The sequence below is a fragment of the Taeniopygia guttata genome, chromosome 3 (assembly GCF_048771995.1).
Source record: "Taeniopygia guttata chromosome 3, bTaeGut7.mat, whole genome shotgun sequence".
NCBI lineage: Eukaryota > Metazoa > Chordata > Aves > Passeriformes > Estrildidae > Taeniopygia > Taeniopygia guttata.
In genome coordinates this window covers 100616427-100632366 of record NC_133027.1, presented here as the reverse complement: position 1 = coordinate 100632366, position 15940 = coordinate 100616427, and the positions used below count along the sequence as shown (strand labels likewise).

The 15940-nt window shown below is 40.1% G+C and overlaps 1 long non-coding RNA gene across 1 annotated transcript in view; it reads right to left on the bottom strand.

Moving 5' to 3' along the window:
* Positions 1 to 2078: 2078 nt before the first annotated feature.
* Positions 2079 to 15940, bottom strand: part of LOC140683801 (uncharacterized) — a 34175-nt gene continuing 20313 nt past the window's right edge. The window contains exon 4 of the long non-coding RNA XR_012055310.1: positions 2079 to 2276. This is a non-coding gene — a long non-coding RNA (uncharacterized lncRNA). The remainder of the gene's footprint in view (positions 2277 to 15940) is intronic.

Below are 15940 nucleotides of genomic sequence, written 5' to 3'. Positions count from 1 at the left end.
CTCCTGGTCCCCTGTGCTGGCCAAAAAATAAACAAGAAGTAGTCCTGAGGTAGCCCCTCTGTGGGTCCAAAGCAGCCCTCCCCTCATCCTTACTGTGGTTTATTTATAGATAGCCTTATTTGCTTGTATTGTCAAGAAGCAGTAATTCCTAGATTATTTCTTAAGTGTCTAGAGAATAAAGACCAAATGCTGCCAAGTGTACACATGACAGATAAATGAGAGTATAACACCAGAATCCTCCTTTGTCATGGAAATTGTGTTGGTTTCCTGTTAAGAAAATGAAAAACAGATGTTAAAAACATAGCTGGTTGTGTGGATACTGCTGTATAGGGACAGCTTGGATTATGAAAGAGTGGATACTTGAGGGAAGTAGGGAGGGTCTAATTTCACTTTAAAAAAAAATTGAAAAAGAAATGGAGCTGCCATTCAGATGTTTCTAGCACTTAGCAGCTTCAGCTGGTTTTGGGATAGGAAATACAAATATGGGCTCTTTCTAGATTAGTGATCACAGTAATACTGCAAATGCTGGGCTTTATCCATCTTATAACGGGTACATCTTGTCATGAACAAAAACTTGGGTGGTAGAGCTTTTTTGTTTTCTATCCACCATAGGATTCCCTCTATTTGGCAGCCAATCTTGGCTATTCCATGTCAGCTTCTTGAGAAACTAAACTGTCTTGACTTTCCTTATAACTTCATTTTGAGGTAGAATGCAGGTAAAGGGAAGGGACTAAAGCATGTAAAAAGGGAAAGACCAGTTTCTGTTTTCAGGTTGTCTCTGCCACAGAAACACTTCTATCAAAGGAGAGAGAATCACTTTCTAATCATCACTCCCCACCCTTTGTAGGATCTTTGTGTCTATTGAGGAGAGAGCAAAAGAGCAGAGACAGTTAAGGGATAAGGAGGGTGTTATGGAAACAGGCAGCAAGAAAATAGGTGATCATTTATAACATTGCTTACTTGTGTAGTTCCCTGAAACACAGGTATCTCTTCTGGGGTATGAAACCTGTGAGATTTAGGCTAGAACTATGCCAACTGTGGTAAAAAAGGCATGATTTTTTCCCCCCTTTATTTTTTAGATGACTTTCCTGGTTCTTGGTTGGTATGCAGTCATTTTAATGACCTGTTACTGCAGTGCTGCTTCCTGTTTGTACAGTGTGTTGACATACTGGAAGTTTGAAAGACTGCCCTGTCTTCCTTGCAATTGATATTGAATATATACACCTATTATACATATATATGTATATAGGTGTATATATACACAAGGTTTTAACAGGAAACTGCATGATTAGGGCAGACTTCAGCTTTAGCCATTGGAGCAGCCCTCTGGAGAGGGAGATCAAGCCCGCAGGAGTGTAATCCCCTCCAGAGATGTCTCCCTCTGCAGAGATGGCAAGGGGTGACCTGCAGTCAGCAGGGAGCCACGGGGGCAAGGTCACTGCCTTCCTCCAGCCCCACCACTCATCATCAGCAGCAGTGCTGCTCTGCTTTTGGAGCAGCACCAGGGCTGGCTGTGCTGTTCCAGGCTGTGCTGTGTGAATTAAGCTTGGCCTGTGACTGCTCCCAGCCTGTGTGGTGCAAGAGAAGCGCCCATCGGGGCTGGCTGCTGGGGAGTCCCAGGCAATGCATCCTGCACACCCACTGCAGAGTTTAGCTGGTACTTCCTAAGCAGCTAAACCCATTAGGACTGAATGTTCCTGAGATCAAGGTGTGGGATGTGAAATACAGTCGTATTTCACAATAATCAAAGTTTTAAAGAGTTTTCAAAAGTTGAAAATACTCATTTTTACTTTTTTATTTGACAAATTTTCAGCTGTTTTTTTTTTTCTTTTCTTCGAGTGTCCTCTAGATTAGCCTTTGCATTTTTCTCCCTCTGTAGTTAACAGTAAGTTGCAGGGGTATGTAAATGCATGTGCAAATTTTATATGTGTAAAAATCTACCAATGACAATCTGGCTGCAGTCTCAGTGAGTTCTTAACACAGAAGATAACTCACTCAGTTTTGTTGAATTTGCTTCAGTTCTTGGAAAGGTGAACTCAGTATATAGGTGAGAGATTTTAACATCAACTCTGACAAAGTTCAATTAAAACTTCTTTATTTACCCTGGAAAACTTTATTTTTCCCTGTATGTACACAGATCAACATGTTCTTCCTTTTGATTCTGCTTTTTCTCTTCCCCATTTGTCAAATGTCTGCAGTCCATGCTGTTAGGACAGGGAAACTCCACATTTCTGGATGCAATCAAAAGGTCACATCCTTTTGCTGTTGTTGCAATCCTGAGGTTAGAAGAGGAATAGCAAGTCATGAAATGTTCAAAGCCTTATTTTTTGGATCATTATCCAGAAATATTTATTTGAATGATCTGATACAAAACTGTCTTGTAAAAGAAAATCTCTTTGCAGTATATTTCATTACTAGCCGCACTTGTAACAGAAATACTGAGAGTATACTCGTGCTTTGGGACTTTGTTGTTTTCACATCCATTGCAGGTAGAAATTGGAAAAGGTGTTATATGAAAATGTGTAGGCTATTATTACTTGTGCAATCTAGTGACTGAAGTGGATATGGACTATAAATGACCAGAGAAAATAAAGATACTTTGATATACAGAAAGGAGATTTTTAAAAATTGTAGATAACATTAGTAGAGCTCTTTGGTCATGGTTGACAGAAGTAAACTGGAGAGGCCCAGGAGTCATTTTCACATGCTGAGAACTGTCTTTTCACATCATATTTGATGTACCTCAGGATCTTTCCCTGTGCTAATGCTGCCTCAGTGCTGTAGCTTTATGTCACCAGAGCATTTGAGCTCTGAGGACATCAGTTTGGCATGTTGAATCACTCTGAAATTCTACAAGAGATAGGTTCTTTTTCTTTTTTAATGTTGCTAATTCATTTAACACAGGCAAAATCACCCCCTGCAGCCATGAGCCCTTGAACAGAGGAAGAAGAGATCTTCCTAGGGGCTCTCCTCGGTGGTGCTCCTTGGGGGGATGAAGGACTCATGAGGAGGAGCTTAGCCTCCCTTCCAGGGAGCTGATGGCTCTTTAGCGTGCTCTTCACTGATTTAATAGTGCATTGAATTCCTGATTCTTAGCGGGGGAGATTATAAAACACTATCCTCGAATATGGCATTTTACCAGACGCACATACAACTGAGATTTTTTTATATTTTTAACACCCACTAATATTTTGGGGGGGGGGGGGGTTAAATGCTGCTATAGGAATTAGGAATATTTACCTATAGAAAAATTACTTGCATGAGGGGAACGTATTGCTTCTGATTGAACAAACTTACTGGGATTTGTTTGTTTGTTTGTTTTTTGGTTTTGGGAGGCCGGGTTGGGTCTAATTTTCTATGGCTTCGAGTTCTAAGCCGGGGTGCCGGCGGTGCTGCCGAGCCCGTCCCGCGATCCCGGCGCTGCCGCGGAGCTCCTTAGCAAGAAGGTGGCGCTGGCAGCCCGGGATTGGGGCTTGGCTGTGCCTTCTCATCCGCAGGGGTACCTTTAAACAGCTCCTACGGGCCGCTTCAAGTGGAAAAACAACTTCCCTGCAGCTGTTTTATGTTGTTTGGGGTTTGGTGGTTTGCTGTGTTTTTTTTTTTTTCTTGTTCCGATTTTTTTTTTTTCTTTATTAATGCTTGGCACTTAGAAATCCCAGTCTTCTCCAAACAGGGTCCTCTCCCCTCCCGTGCAACGCGGCTCGGCTAGCTCCCTTCATACACCACCTTCTCTGTATCCCAGCTCTGAGCAGCTTCGGGAAGCTCTTTGGCTGCAGTGGCCTTCTTTGTAAGGAGGGTGCACGGCTGTGGGGATGACCTCTGGGAGCAGTTTTCGAGTCCTCCACCCTTTTGGTGGGGTGGAGGACCCAGTGCCCTGAGCAGGGGGGCCCTGTCCTGGTGTCAGCATTGAGGGGATGTAGTTTTGCTGCCTTAAATGCTCAGGATGTAACTTTTTTTTTTTTTTGGTTTTGGTTTTGTTTATGTGTTTGATTTGCACTTTTGTGGCCAGCTCTAGCTTGCTTGTGTCTAATTCCATGAGTTAGGTATGACTTTTACAAGGTGTGGTGTCCCCTCTTCTCTAGGCTGGCTATGAATGATGGGTGTTGACAAGAGCTGGATTCACTTTAACTGTGATCTTCAAGACATAGAAATTCAGTGTCCTTTTCCCTCCCAGTATCTACCTTTTAGTGTTTAACCAACAATCTTGGTGCATAACAACCATATGCATAGCAGGGTAAATGACTGCTGTTACTTTCAGCGAGCTTTAGGTGTATGAGCAAGGTGTATATATAAAATACATGCTTCCATTTGCAAGGTGCTCTAGTGTGCCAAGTATTTCTCCATCTAAGAGTGTTTGCATACTTTGCCATATTAGTTCACTGCAGTTTTCATGTGCCATAAAATAAAGGCAAGGTTATGAAAAGATTAAGTCTCTATTATTACAGGCTGTGCACATGGCCTATGTGTACAGAGCTGTATTTTTTTTTTCTAGGCATATTTTTTTTATTATTAATTTAACTATGGTATTACAAATGCAAGTTCTTAATTCCTATGGGTATTTTTTTTAATGGAGGGGATAATTTAATAATAAAGTATTACACTAGTCACAAATTTCTTTCTATTAATTTCCCTTCTCAGAGAAGAAGGAGGACCAGGAGAACTGGAGAAAGGTGTGTATGAACTCAAGGCCACATTTGGTAATTTCTCCCAGGACTTCCTGCCAGCACAATGGTTACCCCAGTATGCAATTTGTGCAGAATGGGTAGATGATTTTCTTCATAGCTTTGAGTACAAAGGGTATTCCATGATGCCATCTAATTGCTTAATCCCCAAGGAGTTCTTCAGGCATTTATTTAACACTAATTGCATGTGTAAATGTTCTTACTTTACAGCGTGTGAAAGTTGCAGTGAATGCACACAACAGAGGATGTCAAAGTGGTGCTTCATGGAAAGATGCAGTTAAAGCAGTGCTAAGTTACTTCTAAATAGGATTAATCATTTATTGAAGTTTAAAGCTCATCAGAGTACAGGGACAAGCATATGATGACTTGTTGCTGTTCAAAAGTAACTAGTGGAGTGGAGCTGTGCCTCTAAAAATTTCTGTGATATACCTTACGACATTGCAGTAAATGATGAACTTAAAACATTAATCAGGGAGAGCGATTCAGTTCAAGGCAAAGAACTTGTCTTGGCAGCTGTTGCACTAAGCCTGCTTGGGCTGTTAATTAGTGCTAGCATTGTAATAAAGCTGAGGAATCCCAGGCACTGTACAGAGATGTGCACAGGGAGTGCGGGTGCTGGGGCTGGTCCTGCCCTAGATCTTGCACAGCTTCAGTCCACAAAATGTTGGAACAAATCAGTCTTGCAGGGCATAGTACATCCACAGAGATCTCAGAACAGGTAGGTGGCATTCCTTGGAAAGGGACTTTCAGCCCTGATGCCCAGATTTCCAGCTATTTCCCACTGGTGGAGTGAAAACTGATCTTCTTCAAGGTCTTGAATTTCACGGTCGATACATGCACAGGAACACAAGCAGCAGCTGGCACCAGAGCTTTTGGGAAAAGCTCAAGTTCTAAATTCTCTCTATGCTGGGTGTCTGTGTGCTGGCAAAGGAGCTCAGGAAATCATACAGTGAAGAAAATTATACTTTTTGTGACATGATTATATACCCTGGAAACATAATTGCCCACGAGTCCTATTTTGTGGTGCACACTGCACAAGCACTCAGAGGTAACTCTGAAGAGGCAAAACCTGTTGGTTTACAGTGTCTATTGAGAGGAGCAGAGTTCAGGAGAGCTGGGCTCAGTCACACCCCACCCAACTCAAACATAAACCTTATTCTTCCACCTTTACACTGTATGAGATGTACGAGCCCTCGTACTTGTCTGGTTCTTCAGCGGATGCTGATGCTTATAGCTGTATCTTAGTAATTTCAGAGAGTGAATAATTCTCACAGGGAATTCGAGTGTGATAACTCATCTGGAAAGGCAATTAGTTCAGAATTTGTCAGAAAAAGTGAGAAAGGTGAAGGCTCGGGTGTGAATTTCATTGTTCATCTGTGAAATATCTTGAGCTTTTGTTAGCAGTAGAAATGGTACTAATTCACTACTACCTGTTTTGAGACTGGGACTTTAAGATATTCATTCATTTTTCCCCCTGAAAATTAGGGAAATTTATTATGTCTTTTGTGTGTCTAAATTTTACACAATTTTGTATCTTCGAGTTCAGTCTTGATTGTGCTTAGACCCATGAGGAATAGCATGGGACTATCTCTTCTTCAGCCACGCAGGGCTGTGAATGCTTTATTTTCAGAAACAGTAGAAAAATAATAGAAAATAATAGAATAGAAATAGCAAAAAAAAGAAAAAAAAATATCTGATTTGCCAGAATTCCATGGTAAAGGCTGCATAAAGGGCTAAGCATCCTGTCACATTTTGTCTTGGTGTTTCCTACGTAGAAGAATCTATAACATAAAGTTCAGCGCCTCTGGCATGGACAGAATTCTATGTATCAGAATAGGACCGGACAATACTGAGGTCCAGGGGAAAGAGTAATCTATGGATCCTGGCAGGCAATGATAAAGAGAGGCATGTGTTTCAAATTTAGCCTCTCTTTTATACTTATAGCTGAGCATTAAAGTGTTTATTCAGCCATCTTAAAGGAGGGGCATGTGAAAATGGAGACAAGAAAAGTTGATCATATCTGGATGCCAAAACCAGAAGTTAATTTGTATGTGAGTTCTGGTCCAGGATCCAAGCCAGGTCTTTTGTTAGACTAAGTGGCTTCATCATCCCCATGAGATACTGCTGAAGAAAGCTGGAAGAAGTTTGTGCATGATGAGGAAAACTTAACTTCTCTTGCATCTTTCCTGTGCTCTTTATGATTAATGGAAAGAGTCCATTAATTCAAACATATGCTCTCAGTCTCTAGGGGGAAAGTGGTTGTGATTAGAAAATCACCTTCTACTCTTATAGTTTAATTTCCTCTGTCTTTCTCAAATGAGACCAAAAACTGGAAAGAATATGGATGGCCCAAACAATTTAGTTTAAAACAAAACAGAACAGCCACAAATTCCCTTATGCTGAGCTGCTCTGGAAGGCTTTGGTGCTCTGTGCGGGGCTGATTTTTCTACTTACTCATTGCTTGCATTTTGACAGGATTGGTGTGTCCTGAGCTCACAGGTCCCCACAGCTTCCAGAGTAAGAAACCACAGAGGGAAAAGCCCACATCTTGCATAAAGCTTTCCACAGTCTGTGCTGAGGAAGCCCCATAGGTGTTAAATGTCAGACAAAGGTACAAGCCTGCACTTCCTGTGAGGCAGGACCTGAAAGCGAAGAGATCACATGGAGAATTGGTGAGGCTGGCTGCCTATAGGACAACAAACCTTCTGGACAAACCTGCTGCTGTGGGAGAAAGCTGACAGGTCAGTACCCTTGGACGTCTTCAGACTAGGCTAGCTAAGGAGGAACAACTCTGCTCTTGCCAGCAGGCAAAGTAACACTGGGACCATTTAAGTAATATCTAATTGGGTGTTTAAACTGATTAAGTTGTACCTGAACTCTAAAGAATACTAATTTTTTCCTTTTATTTTGGAAGTTCATCCACTTGAGCACACCCAGCCCATACTGGGCTTGCTCCCTTGCACAGCAGAAGTGTGTGCAGTAGCAGGATATGCTCCTGCCTGTGGTCTGCCAAGGCATCCACAAAAAGCAGGGAGGGACAGTGGTATCCTCAGAGGGAGAGGAGCTTGGTGGGATGCTGCTGAGGGCATTGGAGGGGATCATGGGCATTGGAGAGCCAGCTCGGACTTGGAGGCAGCCGTGAGGAACAGGGGGTAGACAGGTCTTGGAGTAGATGGGAGGACCCAGAGTGGACTGGGGTAACCTGGCTGTGTGTAACCGAGCACCACTGCCCTAAGGTCCCACCTGTGTGGGCACAGCTGTTGAAGGAAGAGCTACACAAAAATTCTTACCTCTTCTGTCCTGTCAGATCAAATTATTTGGAAGGGCTTATGCTTAAGGGGTTAACTTTCTAGATTTCATTATTTGTTTTATTCTTTTAGTTCAAAAGGTTGTCAGTCTCTTTGGGTAAACAGCTTCCAAGAGAAAGCATAGTTAGAGCTAGCTTCAAAACTGGCTGGCCCAGTGTCTCATCATAAAGTACTATAATGTGATATGACCCTTTGTACATTTCTTAAAATTTCCCCAGTGTGTGTTTGTTCAAAATAGAGCTTTTTAAAACCAGAAACCTGTAAAAACGAATCCCACATTTACAATAAAAATTGTCAGTGTAAAATAAGACACCCTTAGTAAGGGCAAAGTCATGCCTCCTCTTGGGTGTTTATAATCTGAATATTATCAAGAACTGAAATCTGCCATTAGCAATATAAGCAGACTCTCATGTAATTTCAGTGCCTTATTAAGGACTATCCTTATTGACTCCTCCATGACACAGGGTTATGCCTAAAGTTAAATATTTTTCAAGATAAGAATAAATACACAAAGTTGAACTATTAACGGTTTCTAAAATTTCATCATTATAGTGTGTATGCTTATAATTACCCCATTGACACCCTTTAATGTCCCCAGTAAAATGTGGTTTAAGCTTTTAAGATACCCCAAATAAACATCTAAATGGATCTATAATAAAGAAGTTTAAAAACAAGGAGTTTAAGAGAAGCCATTATTTAGCATTGATTTTACTGTTGGAGGTTCTGAAGTGGTCCTAGGTTTTCAAAGACAATTGCTGTGCATTTTCATGGAGTTTTGATGAGCTAACATTTAAGCACCTGGCTCTTAAAATACCTTTGCACCGTACAGGTGTGTACGGTAATCCTGGAGGGAAGATGGACAAGAAGGACAATTACAGGATTTCTCTTTTCCCCCTCCCTTGCCACTCCTGCTTTTGCCCAAGAGGAAAAGGCATCGTATTTCAGGTCCTAGGAAGTCACACTTGCCCTGTTTGTTCTCTGATAGAGGCCTATAAACAGAGACATTCAGTCTGTAAACAAGTCAAGCTTACAAAGTGACTAAAAGATAACAGTCCCCCATCTAGCAGTGGGAGAGGAGGGAGGGAGCTGGGGGAGGGATGATAGAGAGGCTGCAATAAAAACAGGAAGGTTTCTGTTGGTCCTCTTGAAGTTGGTGGTTAAAAACATCAAAGCATGGTGTGTGTTTTTTTCAGCCAGACTGCTGTGTCACTTTATAATTCTTCATAAAGCAGTCATCCAGCCACTAACATACTGCAACTGTTAGTGTGAGCTGTGCTTTGATTTAGAGGAACTGGATCCTGCTCCAGGCATGTTAAGCTGAGGAATCTCTTGTAGTTTTTTTTGGCATGCTGTGTGCCATTGAAGAAACTATAACTTTTCAGAGCTGCTAATTGCAAGCTGTTCAGGAATTTTTCCTTCCATGAAAAAAATCAAAACAATAAAAAACTCCTTGCAAATAAATTACACCCCTCTTCTTTCTCACTCCCCAAACCCAAATAATTTTCCCAGGCTCTGAAGTGTTCAGATTTTCCTACACTGAAATTTAAAGTGGAAAACAAGATGGCAGTGGAAAGGAAGAAAAAACAACTATACCATATGTGTCAAAGCAAAATGTACATATTCTCAGCTTAGTTCTAAGAAATATAAATTATTCAGCAGCTGCTTAAACAGAGAGAGTTGGAAGCCAGTAGAGTACATCAGTTCTCTTAGATGGGGAAAGGTATTTTATTCTCCAAAATAAGACATTCAGAAAATGGCATGGAGCTGTTGTCTGCCCTTGGAAAAGCAGCCAAATAGAGATATATGGGAAGAGGAGCAAAGAAGGGCAGGAGCCTTTAGAGTCAGAAGAGCAGCTGCATTGTTCTGGAAGGGGAATAGTGAACTTTGCTGTAAATAGTGTTAGAAGCTTCTCTGCAGTGGGCTGCACAGACAAGCCACTCTGGTTTATTATTGCTCAGACAGCTGACTTACACTGAGCAGCATTTGGGTTCAGCTTTAGCTCAGGAAGAAGACAGCAATAACAATTCTCTATGTAGAGAACAGTCAGACCAGAGGCAGCCTTTGGTCTGTACTAGAGCAGCTTGTCTGAGGTTGGAGGCTAGTTTTGCTAGTTTTTTAATAGCTCTCCTCCAAGGGAATAGCTGCTGCAAGATTTTCCACTCCTGTAGGGATTACTTTTGTAGGAGGTGTTGCCATAGTGGGGAGGAAGAGGGAAGGCAAATGTACTAGATGGAGGAAATGATTGGTGCTGATGTACTCTGTTACTAGATATGACAGGTAAAATTCCATGTCTGGATGATGATTTAAATTTCCTCCAGCTGGGAAAAGGGATTTTAGCCTCGATCCTTCATTCCTGATCAAAGCCAGCAACCACTCTCAGCAGTGGTGAAGCTGCAGTAGAGATTTAGAATGCAGGTCAGCAGTGCAGAGCTCATTCAGGGGACATGGGCTTCCACGTACAGGCAGAAGTTGAAAAGTCCACCAGTTGCACCCACAGATTGAGACACCTGAAAAATTCTTTCCTCTGGCATATCTTAACAGTATGCATAGCTCATTACTTAAATTGATAATTTGTGATTTATCTAAGCCTTTCCTAAAGGATATATCTTATTTTCTTAGCTTTTTAATATTGAGCACATCTTGTCTATAATTCCTTTCAAAGGGGAAATTTGTTCTTCCTTGTAGTTTTTAACAACAACAAAAAAAAAATACAGGGCAACTTAAACTTTGAGTGATCTGTACTTTCATACTGTACTTCTATAGAGTGCTGACGCTTGCTTCCAAAATGTATATTTATTTTATATTATCAGCTGTTTTAAAAGAGTCTGCTCCAAATAATATTACCAAGAGTAATGACCCATACTAATATGAATGCAGCTTTTGTCTTTAGCACAGAATAAATCAAAATACCTGCAAAATTTTTAAGTAAAATCACTTATGGGTGGTAGTATACTACAAGAAAAAGCTACAATCATCCTCTGTCCAAGCTTCCATTTATATCAGCTTAAACTGAGACTTGGCTTTTAACTGATGGGATATATTCCTAAAGTACTAAACAGGCCCTTAAAGGTGAATGTGTGTGCATCCACACAGTCAAAGATGTAAAACAATAGATAGGTAAATGTAGGTAAAAAAGCATTCCTTTTTGGGAACCTCAAAAGGCTTAAGGGTTGGTTCTTCAAGAAAGTGGATGTGGCAGGAGCTCATTGTGAGAGAGCATGGAAACTTCTTGAGTTCAAGCCAAATTTTTGTACACATATACATAATAATGTTTTAGCAACTTACTCAAGCTATGTAAAGGGAATGTGGAAAATAAGAAGTAGGGTTGCCTGCAATTTAGAGATTTTGGTGTGGTTGTTTTTTCTTGCCTTTAGAAGTTTGCTGGCAGCGTGAAAAACTTGTCTGAATAATGAAACAAAGTATTTGCAGGCATCTACCAGATAAAAGCCCCAGAGTTACTTACAAGGTATTAGTGCATCCTTCTGTTTGCTTTTCGTGCACATTCATATGCATGGCGTTGTGTTTGGAAGATCATCCATGACTGAGAAATTCCAAAATGCTTGCATGAATAAATATGAGCAAATGTTCATCAGATGTTCATACTACAAGTGGCTTGCTCGGTTCCTTTGCCTGCTTTTCAAAGCTTGTTGTCTATTTCTAGCAGACAAAATGCAAAATAAATATAAGAATTTGGTTTTTATTAATAAATGCCTAGACAGTGTTTGCAAGGATGCTTTTATGGACATTTTCCACCTTCTAAAATGTATTAAGGGGATACATTCATAGAAACACAAGTAGCAAAGATATTGACTTTCATGAAAGTTCCTGGTTTGTGTTTTTGGTTTTGTTTTTTTTTTTTTTTTTTAATTATTCTGAGGCAGATCAATACCTCAAGGAGAGTTTGGATAATGCTCTCAGGCATAAGGTGTGGTTCTTGGTGCAGTCCTGAGCTGGGCCAGGAGTTGGACTTTGGTGATCCCTGTGGGTCCCTTCCAGCTCAGGATATTTTATGATTCAATGAGCAGCCATGAAAGCTTTCTTCAGGAAGAACTATTTTAAGTTTAGGTGGTGCTGAACCTATAGCTATTGTGAAAATCCTCCCTGGATGATGATTTAAATTTAATTCAAGTTTCTATAGAACTGTGAGTACCATCAAAGCCATTGAAATTAACAGGGGCCCTTCTAATGATTTAAATCTACTCTAATATGGACTGCACATGTGTTATTGACAGAAGAACTCATTTTTCTCATGTGTTGCATACTCTGTTTCTTGAGTCTCCTCACCCCTGAATGGATGCCTTTGGGTGCAGCTGACAAGGCTCCAGTGCTGTGAGCCAAGGCACGTTTGCCACCAAGCTTGCATGGAAATCCACAGACTTTAGCTAAGCTAAGGGAACACCGGCACAAATTTTCATGGCTAAAACTAATCCACAGAGTATTTGGAAAATATGTGGCACCTGAGCTGTTGGATAAAAGCAAGATCCCACGTGAAAAAATATTGTAGGTGAACAAAAGGTTTTGATACCCCAACAAAACTTATTTCTTACTTAGAAACCTGCATCGGCAAACACATTTTTCTTCACTTTTGGCATATACTGAAAATATATGTGTGTGTATTCTGGTGTTGTTTTTTTATAATTAGCATATAGTAAACAAGAACAGTAATTATTATTATTAAGAAACTGCTGGGTTAGCATGTGTTTTTCTTGTTTGTGAGCATGATCTGTAAGAGAGCACAAAATTATGACAGTGGTGTCACCTCAGAAAGGTGAGCTGGTTTCTCAGCAGGCATAGAGGAGAACAGAGAGGGCTCTATGGTTTGATTTCATCTCACTGAAAACCTGGAGAGCTGTGGATTTTATATGGCCAGAGCTCAGCAGAACAGAGCTTTGTCTTGATAACTCAAAATGACTAGATCATGCCTGGTAGCTGGTCCTGGAAACCTGACCCTTGTCACAGGCTGACTACATCAATTTGCGGTAGATTGATGATGTATAGACTGTGGGTGCCCCAGGGGAGACCCAAGAAAGGCTGAGAAACATTGTATTGTTAATCCATACCCCTCATTAGCTTCTGCTGTGCTGGATTTCAACTCACTGGCAAGGCTAGAGGGGTTGGAGGGAGAATGTGGCGTTGTCTAGCATTGTTATTGTTGGTTGCCTTTTGAATGAAAGGATGTTTTAAAATACCTTTTCTCCAAAGTTTAATACATCAAAACTGGCAGGATTCTTTATTTCCCTCTCTATCCCTCTTGTCAAGTGCCTGGAATTCCTGGATTTTCTTTGTATATTGATTTAGCGCTTTCCCCTCAACAGCCCAAGCTTTATCTCTTCCCAATAACAGTCTCTCTATATCCTTTCCCAAGTAGTGGCAGGCAAATTATATACGCTGAAATCAATTTACATTTCGCTATCATTCGTCAGCTCTGGCTCTGCACTGCCCATAGAGGCTGCAGCCCTGCCTTCAGGGTTCCTTTATGCACTTCAGGACGTGCTGCTTAACCATTTCTGCTTGGTGCATTGCAAGGTTTTGATTTGAAGGAGGCTATAGTTTCAAACGCGGTTTCCATCAAACAGTAACATCTTTGTCAAACTTCAACAGAATTAACCTTAACTGCCAAGGAAGTTTTGACTGCCATCATAAAAATGTTTGATTAGTGTTAATAATTTATTAAATTGGTTTGTCCTGACACTGCCAACATGTTGGAAATCCCTCAACCATTAAAACATTAACAGAGGCTGTAATACAATGCTCCTTCTGTTCTACGTTTTATTTCACGACCACATTCTTATGAGCCTGGTTCTGTGGTGTTCCAATATGCTCTCATTAGGACTGCATTAAAAGATGAAATATGACAAATATTAAAAAGCGTGGGAATATAGAGTAAAGCATGGTGGGTGTACTTTTGTGGGCAACTCTGCTGCAATTAAATTTTCGCAAAGCAAGCCTGTTTTTGCAATATGGGGAAACAAAATTACCAGGCAAGTATTTCACTGAAACAGACCCAATATGTTCAGTTGCTTCATCCAACCTCTAAAAATACATAAACTTAGGTAGAATTTCTACTAAAAGGGGAAAGCTAATATTGGACCTGCTTATGCCAAAGTATGCTGTTCAATTATGCAAGAAACAGAGTCCTATTTGAGAAAAGTATTAACGCCTTGAGAATATACTGATCAAATTTTTATTTGATAGTTTACATCTGCACTTGAATGGCTGGTGGTAGGCGCTTGCCTGTGTTCCACCAGAAACACCTGTTTGGCTCACGCAGCCTCAGGAATTTCATGTAATGTATTCCATATAAAATGCCATTTAAACAATAACAAGAGTTTGGTTTGTTTTCCAACTGGATAGAAGATCATTGAAATAGAGGCTCAGTTTATCCTTTGCAATTTGTTGATAATTAAGTAAGTAATTAATTTTTTTCCTCTGCTTGCTAGCCATGTAGGAGCTCCCACAGTCTCAAATGTGCAGACTGGTGTTTCATGTTGCAAAAGTAAAACACGGAGATGTTAACAAGTGAAAGGAAAACCCTCATTTCAATATCCCAATTATTAATATACACTGAGAGTAGTTACAATATCTACCTTTGAAATTTAATGCAAGGTTTTTAAACTTTTTGATTAAACTTTTCTATAATTATTCATAACAGCTGGACTGATCCCCACTCAACTCTTCTGTTTTTAGTACCTGGAAAAATTATGCTGGGCACTTTAGTGAAAGTGAAAACTCCACGTGTTTTCAAATTAAGGTAAGACTTGCAAGTTTCCAGGCACTCAGCTGTGTGGAGTAAAGACCTGAAATAACTGACCTTGAGTCAGAGGACTGATTTACAGTGAAGTCTATTAGAATGCAAGTTAGCCCTTCTTTCAGTTAGTCTCCACTGATTTCTCCTTTCTGTTATGTGCAGAGAAACTTCATGGAAATGATTACCATAGATTTGCCTTCTACAGATTTCTAAACTTAAGAACCTCATTCTTAATAAACAACATTGTAAATGCTAATTTGTTTTTGTATGTAGTATGCCTTGTAAGATGTAGGCAAGAACTTTGCAGCCAGAATACATCAAAATGTAGAAAGCAATCAATTGTTTCAATGTCAGAAACTCATAATCCATCAACTCAATAAATTCCCAAAAGATGAGTCAAATACATGACTGTTAGGGGAACAGAGTGCAAACATTAAAATTGTGTCTCTGCAATTGTCAGGAAGATACTTACACTTGTGCTTTTTTTTTTTTTAGTTTTTCTTCTGCTGCTGTAGTCTGTGTAATTGTTTCCTAATTATTTGCTGTGTTAATAATGAGAATTGTTGAATATTCTGAAACCTCAACAATTCTACATTTATTAATTACAACACAAAGATAAGAGGAGCAAGTGTGTGATGTGAGGTATTTTAATATGAGGCTTCAAATGGCTCCAGTTCTTGACTAGACTGGGATAAACTAAGACAAGAACTTTTAAAAAGTGCCAAGAAATTTCCATCTTATTAAGACCATCCTCAGTTCCTTCTGACAATATGTTTGCTATATGTAAATGATCTATGAGTTTGCCCACACTGTAACCCAAAGGTTGTGTTTTTCCTGCACGGAAAAGTGGCATCTGATGTTCATGGTTAATGCATTTTATTTGTGGCTAATATATTTCCATACTTTTTTCCCAAAGTAAGGAGGGTTGGAAAATTTTGAATTAAGTCCATAAACTAATTATTTTCCATTCCAATGTTGTTTCTTTTGTAATAGAACTCCTGACTCAGTGCTTTTGTAAATGGCCTGCAGTTACATGACCCTGATTGTGGTCTAATGAGGGCTGAACGGTGCCTCTTAGATGATGCTGGAAAATTAAAGGGACCTTTTCCCTCTAGCTTTTCAAACTAATTATTCTTTGATTTTACATGAGAACAATCCTTATATATATGTTGAAATCCTTTTCATTCAATGGCACTCTTTGC